This window comes from Arachis stenosperma, chromosome 10 (genome assembly GCF_014773155.1).
Source record: "Arachis stenosperma cultivar V10309 chromosome 10, arast.V10309.gnm1.PFL2, whole genome shotgun sequence".
In the NCBI taxonomy this organism is placed as follows: Eukaryota; Viridiplantae; Streptophyta; class Magnoliopsida; order Fabales; family Fabaceae; genus Arachis; species Arachis stenosperma.
In genome coordinates this window covers 103083311-103091109 of record NC_080386.1, presented here as the reverse complement: position 1 = coordinate 103091109, position 7799 = coordinate 103083311, and the positions used below count along the sequence as shown (strand labels likewise).

General features: G+C 40.9%; 2 non-coding genes across 2 annotated transcripts; one reads left to right on the top strand and one right to left on the bottom strand.

Moving 5' to 3' along the window:
* The first annotated feature begins 2388 nt into the window (after window positions 1-2388).
* Window positions 2389-2496, top strand: LOC130958426 (small nucleolar RNA R71). Its single transcript, XR_009077548.1, has one exon. It is a non-coding gene; the product is annotated as a small nucleolar RNA R71 (small nucleolar RNA).
* Window positions 2497-6115: 3619 nt separating this feature from the next.
* On the bottom strand, window positions 6116-6219 carry LOC130958773 (small nucleolar RNA R71). The gene has a single exon (XR_009077879.1). It is a non-coding gene; the product is annotated as a small nucleolar RNA R71 (small nucleolar RNA).
* Window positions 6220-7799: the final 1580 nt, after the last annotated feature.

Here is a 7799-nt window from a genome sequence, read left to right as displayed (position 1 = left end):
ATGGGTTTATATAGGAGAGGGGGAAGGGTAAGGTTCGGTCAAGTGAGGGTGGGTTTGGGTGGGAAAGTGGTTTGAATTTGAAGGGTGAGGTAGGTGGGGTTTTGTGAAGGATGGATGTGAGTGGTTAAGAGAAAGGAGGGATTTGATAGGTGAAGGGTTTTTTTTTTTTTTGGGAAGAGGTGTTGAGGTGATTGGTGAATGGGGAAGAAGAAAGAGAGAGTGGTGGGGTAGGCGGGGATCCTGTGGGGCCCACAGATCCTGAGGTGTCAAGGAAAAGTCATCCCTGCACCATATGGCATGCAAAATTGCGTTTTTAGCCATTTCTGGCGTTAAACGCCGGGCTGGTGCCCATTTCTGGCGTTTAACGCCAGGAGCTTGCCCTTTTCTGGCGTTTAACGCCAGTCTGGTGCCCCTTTCTGGCGTTAAATGCCCAGAATGGTGCCAGACTAGGCGTTAAACGCCCATCTGCTAGCCTCACTGGCGTTTAAACGCCAGCAAGCTCTCCTCCAGGGTGTGCTATTTTTCTTTCTGTTTTTCATTCTGTTTTTGCTTTTTTCATTGATTTTGTGACTTCTTATGATCATCAACCTACAAAAAAACATAAAATAACAAAAGAAAATAGTCAAAATATAATATTGGGTTGCCTCCCAACAAGCGCTTCTTTAATGTCATTAGCTTGACAGAGGACTCTCATGGAGCCTCAGAAATGCTCAGAGCTATGTTGGAACCTCCCAACACCAAACTTAGAGTTTGAATGTGGGGGTTCAACACCAAACTTAGAGTTTGGTTGTGGCCTCCCAACACCAAACTTAGAGTTTGACTGTGGGGGCTCTGTTTGGTTCTGTTTGAGAGAAGCTCTTCATGCTTCCTCTCCATGATGACAGAGGGATATCCTTGAGCTTTGAACACCAAGGATTCTTCATTCACTTGAATGATCAACTCTCCTCTATCAACATCAATCACAGCCTTTGCTGTGGCTAGGAAGGGTCTGCCAAGGATGATGGATTCATCCATGCACTTCCCAGTCTCTAGGACTATAAAATCAGTAGGGATGTAATGGTCTTCAACCTTTACCAGAACATCCTCTACAAGTCCATAGGCTTGTTTTCTTGAGTTATCTGCCATCTCTAATGAGATTTTTGCAGCTTGCACCTCAAAGATCCCTAACTTCTCCATTACAGAGAGAGGCACGAGGTTTACACTTGACCCTAAGTCACACAAGGCCTTCTTGAAGGTCATGGTGCCTATGGTACAAGGTATTGAAAACTTCCCAGGATCCTGTCTCTTTTGAGGCAGTTTCTGCCTAGACAAGTCATCCAGTTCTTTGGTGAGCAAAGGGGGTTCATCCTCCCAAGTCTCATTTCCAAATAACTTGTCATTTAGCTTCATGATTGCTCCAAGGTATTTAGCAACTTGCTCTTTAGTGACATACTCATCCTCTTCAGAGGAAGAATACTCATTAGAGCTCATGAATGACAGAAGTAAGTCCAATGGAATCTCTATGGTCTTATTTTGAGCCTCAGATTCCCATGGTTCCTCATTAGGGAACTCAGTGGAGGCTAGTGCACGCCCATTGAGGTCTTCCTCAGTGGCGTCCACTTCCTCTTCCTCCTCTCCAAATTCGGCCATGTTGATGGCCTTGCACTCTCCTTTTGGATTTTCTTCTGTATTGCTTGGAAGAGTACTAGGAGGGAGTTCAGTAATTCTCTTGCTCAGCTGTCCCACTTGTGCCTCCAAATTCCTAATGGAGGACCTTGTTTCAGTCATGAAACTTTGAGTGGTTTTGATTAGATCAGAGACCATGGTTGCTAAGTCAGAGTGGCTCTGCTTAGAACTCTCTGTCTGTTGCTGAGAAGATGATGGAAAAGGCTTGCCATTGCTAAACCTGTTTCTTCCACCATTATTGTTGTTGAAACCTTGTTGGGGTCTCTCTTGATTCTTCCATGAGAGATTTGGGTGATTTCTCCATGAAGAATTATAGGTGTTTCCATAGGGTTCTCCTAGGTAATTCACCTCTTCCATTGAAGGGTTCTCAGGATCATAAGCTTCTTCTTCAGATGAAGCATCCTTAGTACTGCTTGGTGCATTTTGCATTCCAGACAGACTTTGAGAAATCAAATTGACTTGTTGAGTCAATATCTTGTTCTGAGCCAGAATGGCATTCAGAGTATCAATCTCAAGAACTCCTTTCTTCTGATTAGTCCCATTGTTCACAGGATTCCTTTCAGAAGTGTACATGAATTGGTTATTTGCAACCATTTCAATCAGCTCTTGAGCTTCTGTAGGCGTCTTCTTCAAATGAAGAGATCCTCCAGCAGAGCTATCCAAAGACATCTTGGACAGTTCAGAGAGACCATCATAGAAAATACCTATGATGCTCCATTCAGAAAGCATATCAGAGGGGCACTTTCTGATTAATTGTTTGTATCTTTCCCAAGCTTCATAGAGGGATTCTCCTTCCTTCTGTCTGAAGGTTTGGACTTCCACTCTAAGCTTACTCAATTTTTGAGGTGGAAAGAACTTTGCCAAGAAGGCATTGACTAGCTTTTCCCAAGAGTCCAGGCTTTCTTTAGGTTGGGAGTCCAACCATGTCCTAGCTCTGTCTCTTACAGCAAAAGGGAATAGCATAAGTCTGTAGACCTCAGGGTCAACCCCATTAGTCTTGACAGTGTCACAGATTTGCAAGAATTCAGCTAAGAACTGATGAGGATCTTCCAATGGAAGTCCATGGAACTTGCAATTCTGTTGCATTAGAGAAACTAATTGAGGCTTAAGCTCAAAGTTGTTTGCTCCAATGGCAGGGATAGAGATGCTTCTCCCATAGAAGTCGGGAGTAGGTGCAGTAAAGTCACCCAGCACCTTCCTTGCATTGTTTGCATTGTTGTTGTTTTCGGCTGCCATGTCTTCTTCTTTGAAGATTTCTGTTAGGTCCTCTGCAGAGAGTTGTGCCTTAGCTTCTCTTAGCTTTCGCTTCAAGGTCCTTTCAGGTTCAGGGTCAGCTTCAACAAGAATGCTTTTGTCTTTGTTCCTGCTCATATGAAAGAGAAGAGAACAAGAAAGTGTGGAATCCTCTATGTCACAGTATAGAGATTCCTTGAGGTGTCAGAGGAAAAGAAAAATAGAAGACAGAGGTAGAAAATTCGAACTTATCAAGAAAGATGGAGTTCGAATTGTGCATTGAGGAATAAGAGGAGGGAAGGTGATTTTCGAAAATTAAGTAAAAGAATTGAAAACATTTTGAAAAACATTAATTAATTTTCGAAAATAAGAGTGGGAGAGAAATCAAGTGATTTTTGAAAAAGATTTTGAAATTAGAAGTCAAAAAGATTTGATTGAAAACTATTTTGAAAAAGATGAGGTTAAGAAGATATGATTGATTAGTTATGGTTTAAAAAAAAATATGATTGAAATGATATGATTTGAAAACAATTTTAAAAAGATTTGATTTTAAAAATTAATGACTTGCCTAACAAGAAAAGATATGATTCAAACATTAAACCTTTCTCAACAGAAAAGGCAACATACTTGAAATGTTGAATCAAATCATTAATTGATAGCAAGTATCTTTGAAAAAGGAAAGAAATTGATTTTGAAAATATTTGATTGAAAAGATATGATTTGAAAAAGATTTGATTTTGAAAAACTTTGAAAACTTGAAAAAAAATTGATTTGAAAACAAAATCCTCCCCCTTGTGCCATCCTGGCGTTAAACGCCCAGAATGGTGCACATTCTGGCGTTTAACGCCCAATGCACTACCTTTTTGGGCGTTAAACGCCCAACCAGGCACCCTGGCTGGCGTTTAAACGCCAGTCTGTCCTTCTTCACTGGGCGTTTTGAATGCCCAGCTTTTTCTGTGTAATTCCTCTACTGCATGTTCTAAATCTTCAGTTCCCTGTACTATTGACTTGAAAATAGAACCAAGATCAAATAAACAATGCATGCAAGACACCAAACTTAAAGTTAGACACTAGACTCAAACAAGAAACATAAAATATTATTGGTTTTTATGATTTTGAAAATTTTTTTTTGTGCTTTTTCGAAAATTAAGTAGAAGAAGAAAATAAAGGTATCAAAATTCTTAATGAGAATTCCAGGAATCATGCAATGTTAGTCTAAAGCTTTAGTCTAAAGGATTTAGACATGGATAGCCAAGCTTCAGCAGGACATTGCATTCAAGAGCTAAATTGATGATAATCAATCAGCTTTGGTGATGGTAAGATCATCACCTTGAAACACTAGAATTCACTCTTAAGAATTCTGAAAAATACCTAATCTAAGCAACAAGATGAACCGTCAGTTGTCCATACACAAAACAATCCCCGGCAACGGCGCCAAAAACTTGGTGCACGAAATTGTGATCAATACTTTTTACAGCTCAAATAATCCCCGGTAATGAATCCAAAAACTTGGTGTTCAATACCATGGCATAAACACAACTTCGCACAACTAACCAGCAAGTGCACTGGGTCGTCCAAGTAATAAACCTTACGCGAGTAAGGGTCGATCCCACGGAGATTGTTGGTATGAAGCAAGCTATGGTCACCTTGTAAATCTTAGTCAGGCAGACTCAAATGGTACCATGGCATAAACACAACTTCGCACAACTAACCAGCAAGTGCACTGGGTCGTCCAAGTAATAAACCTTACGCGAGTAAGGGTCGATCCCACGGAGATTGTTGGTATGAAGCAAGCTATGGTCACCTTGTAAATCTTAGTCAGGCAGACTCAAATGGGTATAGATGATGAATAAAACATAAAGATAAAGATAGAGATACTTATGTAATTCATTGGTAGGAAATTCAGATAAGCGTATGAAGATGCTTGGTCCCTTCCGTCTCTCTGCTTTCCTACTGTCTTCATCCAATCCTTCTTACTCCTTTCCATGGCAAGCTTATGCAAGGGTTTCACCGTTGTCAGTGGCTACCTCCCATCCTCTCAGTGGAAATGTTCAACGCACCCTGTCACGGTACGGCTATCCATCTGTCGGTTCTCGATCAGGCCGGAATAGAATCCATTGATTCTTTTGCGTCTGTCACTAACACCCCGCCTTCAGGAGTTTGAAGCACGTCACAGTCATTCAATCATTGAATCCTACTCAGAATACCACAGACAAGGTTAGACCTTCCGGATTCTCTTGAATGCCGCCATCAGTTCTTGCCTATACCACGAAGACTCTGATCTCACGGAATGGCTGGCTCGGTTGTCAGGCGAGCACTCGGTTGTCAGGCGATCAACCATGCATCGTGTATCAGGAATCCAAGAGATAAACATTAGAGCCTTGTTTGCTTGTAGAACAGAAGTGGTTGTCAGGCACTCGTTCATAGGTGAGAATGATGATGAGCATCACATAATCATCACATTCATCATGTTCTTGGGGTGCAAATGAATATCTTAGAACAAGAACAAACGGAATTGAATAGAAGAACAATAGTAATTGCATTAATACTCGAGGTACAGCAGAGCCCCACACCTTAATCTATGGTGTGTAGAAACTCCACCATTGAAAATACATAAGAACAAGGTCTAGGCATGGCCGTGAGGCCAGCCTCCCAAAGTGGGTTCAATCATAAAAACATGATCAAAAGATTAAAATACAATAGTAAAAGGTCCTATTTATAGGAAACTAGTAGCCTAAGGTTTACAAAGATGAGTAAATGATATAAAAATCCACTTCTGGGCCCACTTGATGTGTGCTTGGGCTGAGCAATAAAGCATTTTCGTGTAGAGACTCTTCTTGGAAATACCTGAAATCACAGAAAAACACACAAACTCATAGTAAAGTCCAGAAAAGTGAATTTTAACTAAAAACTAATAAAAATATACTAAAAACTAAACCAAATATACTAAAAACATACTAAAAACAATGCCAAAAAGCGTACAAATTATCCGCTCATCAAAGATCCCTACTAGTTCTTAACTGAGTTCTTGCAGATCTGTGAGACTGTTAGGACTAATGGAGTAGATCCTGAAGTCTACAGGCTCATGCTTTTTCCTTTTGCTGTAAGAGACAGAGCTAGAACATGGTTGAACTCTCAACCTAAAGATAGCCTGGACTCCTGGGATAAGCTGGTTACGGCCTTCTTGCCTAAGTTCTTTCCTCATCAAAAGCTGAGCAAGCTTAGAGTGGATGTTCAAACCTTCAAACAAAAAGATGGTAAATCCATCTATGAAGCTTGGGAAAGATACAAGTAGATGACCAAAAGATGTCCTTCTGACATGTTTTCAGGATGGACCATGATAGATATATTCTATTGTGGTCTATCTGAGTTCTCTAAGATGTCATTGGACCATTCTGCAGGTGAATCCGTTCACCTAAAGAAAACACCTGCAGAAGCTCAAGAACTTATCGACATGGTTGCAAATAACCAGTTCATGTACACTTCTGAGAGGAATTCCGTGAATAATGGGACGCCTCAAAGGAAGGGAGTTCTTGAAATTGATGCTCTGAATGCCATATTGGCTCAGAATAAAATGTTGACTCAGCAAGTCAACATGATTTCTCAAAGTCTGAATGGATGGCAAAATGCATCCAACAGTACTAAAGAGGCATCTTCTGAAGAAGAAGCTTATGATCCTGAGAACCCTGCAATAGCAGAGGTAAATTATATGGGTGAACCTTATGGAAACACCTATAATTTATCATGGAGAAATCATCCCAATTTCTCATGGAAGGATCAACAAAAGCCTCAACAAGGCTTTAATAATGGTGAAAGAAACAGGTTTAGCAATGGCAAGCCTTTTCCATCATCTTCTCAGCAATAGACAGAGAATTCTGAGCAGAGCACCTCTAACTTAGCAAATATAGTCTCTGATCTGTCTAAGGCCACTTTAAGCTTCATGAGTGAAACAAGGTCCTCCATTAGAAATTTGGAGGCACAAGTGGGACAGCTGAGTAAGAAAATCACTGAAACTCCTCCTAGTACTCTCCCAAGCAATACAGAAAAGAATCCAAAGAGAGAGTGCAAGGCCATTAGTATAGTCAATATGGCCGAATGCATGGAGGAAGGGGAGGACGTGAATCCCAATGAGGAAGACCTCATGGGACGTCTCCCAACCAAGAAGGAGTTCCCTATTGAGGACCCAAAGGAATCTAAGGCTCATATAGAGACCATAGAGATTCCATTAAACCTCCTTCTGCCATTCATGAGCTCTGAAGACTATTCTTCCTCTGAAGAGGATGAAGATGTAACTGGAGAGCAAGTTGCTCAATATCTAGGAGCTATCATGAAGCTGAATGCTAAGTTGTTCGGTAATGAGACTTGGAAAAGTGAACCTCCCTTGCTCATTGGTGAACTAGATACATGGGTTCAGCAAACTTTATCTCAAAAGAAACAAGATCCTGGTAAATTCTTAATACCCTGTACCATAGGTACCATGACCTTTAAAAAGGCTCTGTGTGACCTAGGGTCAGGCATAAATCTTATGCCACTCTCTGTAATGGAGAAGTTGGGGATCATTGAGGTACAGCCTGCAATATTTTCATTGCAAATGGCAGACAAGTCAATAAGACAAGCTTATGGATTGGTAGAGGACGTGTTGGTAAAAGTTGAAGGCCTTTACATCCCTGCTGATTTCATAATCTTAGACACTAGGAAGGAGGAGGATGAATGCATCATCCTTGGAAGACCTTTCCTAGCCACAGTAGGAGCTATGATAGATGTTAACAGAGGAGAATTAGTCCTTCAATTGAATGGGGACTACCTTGTCTTTAAGACTCAAGGGTGTTCTTCTGTATACATGGAGAGGAAGCATGAAAAGCTTCTCTCAGTATAGAGTCAAACAAAGCCCCCACAATTAA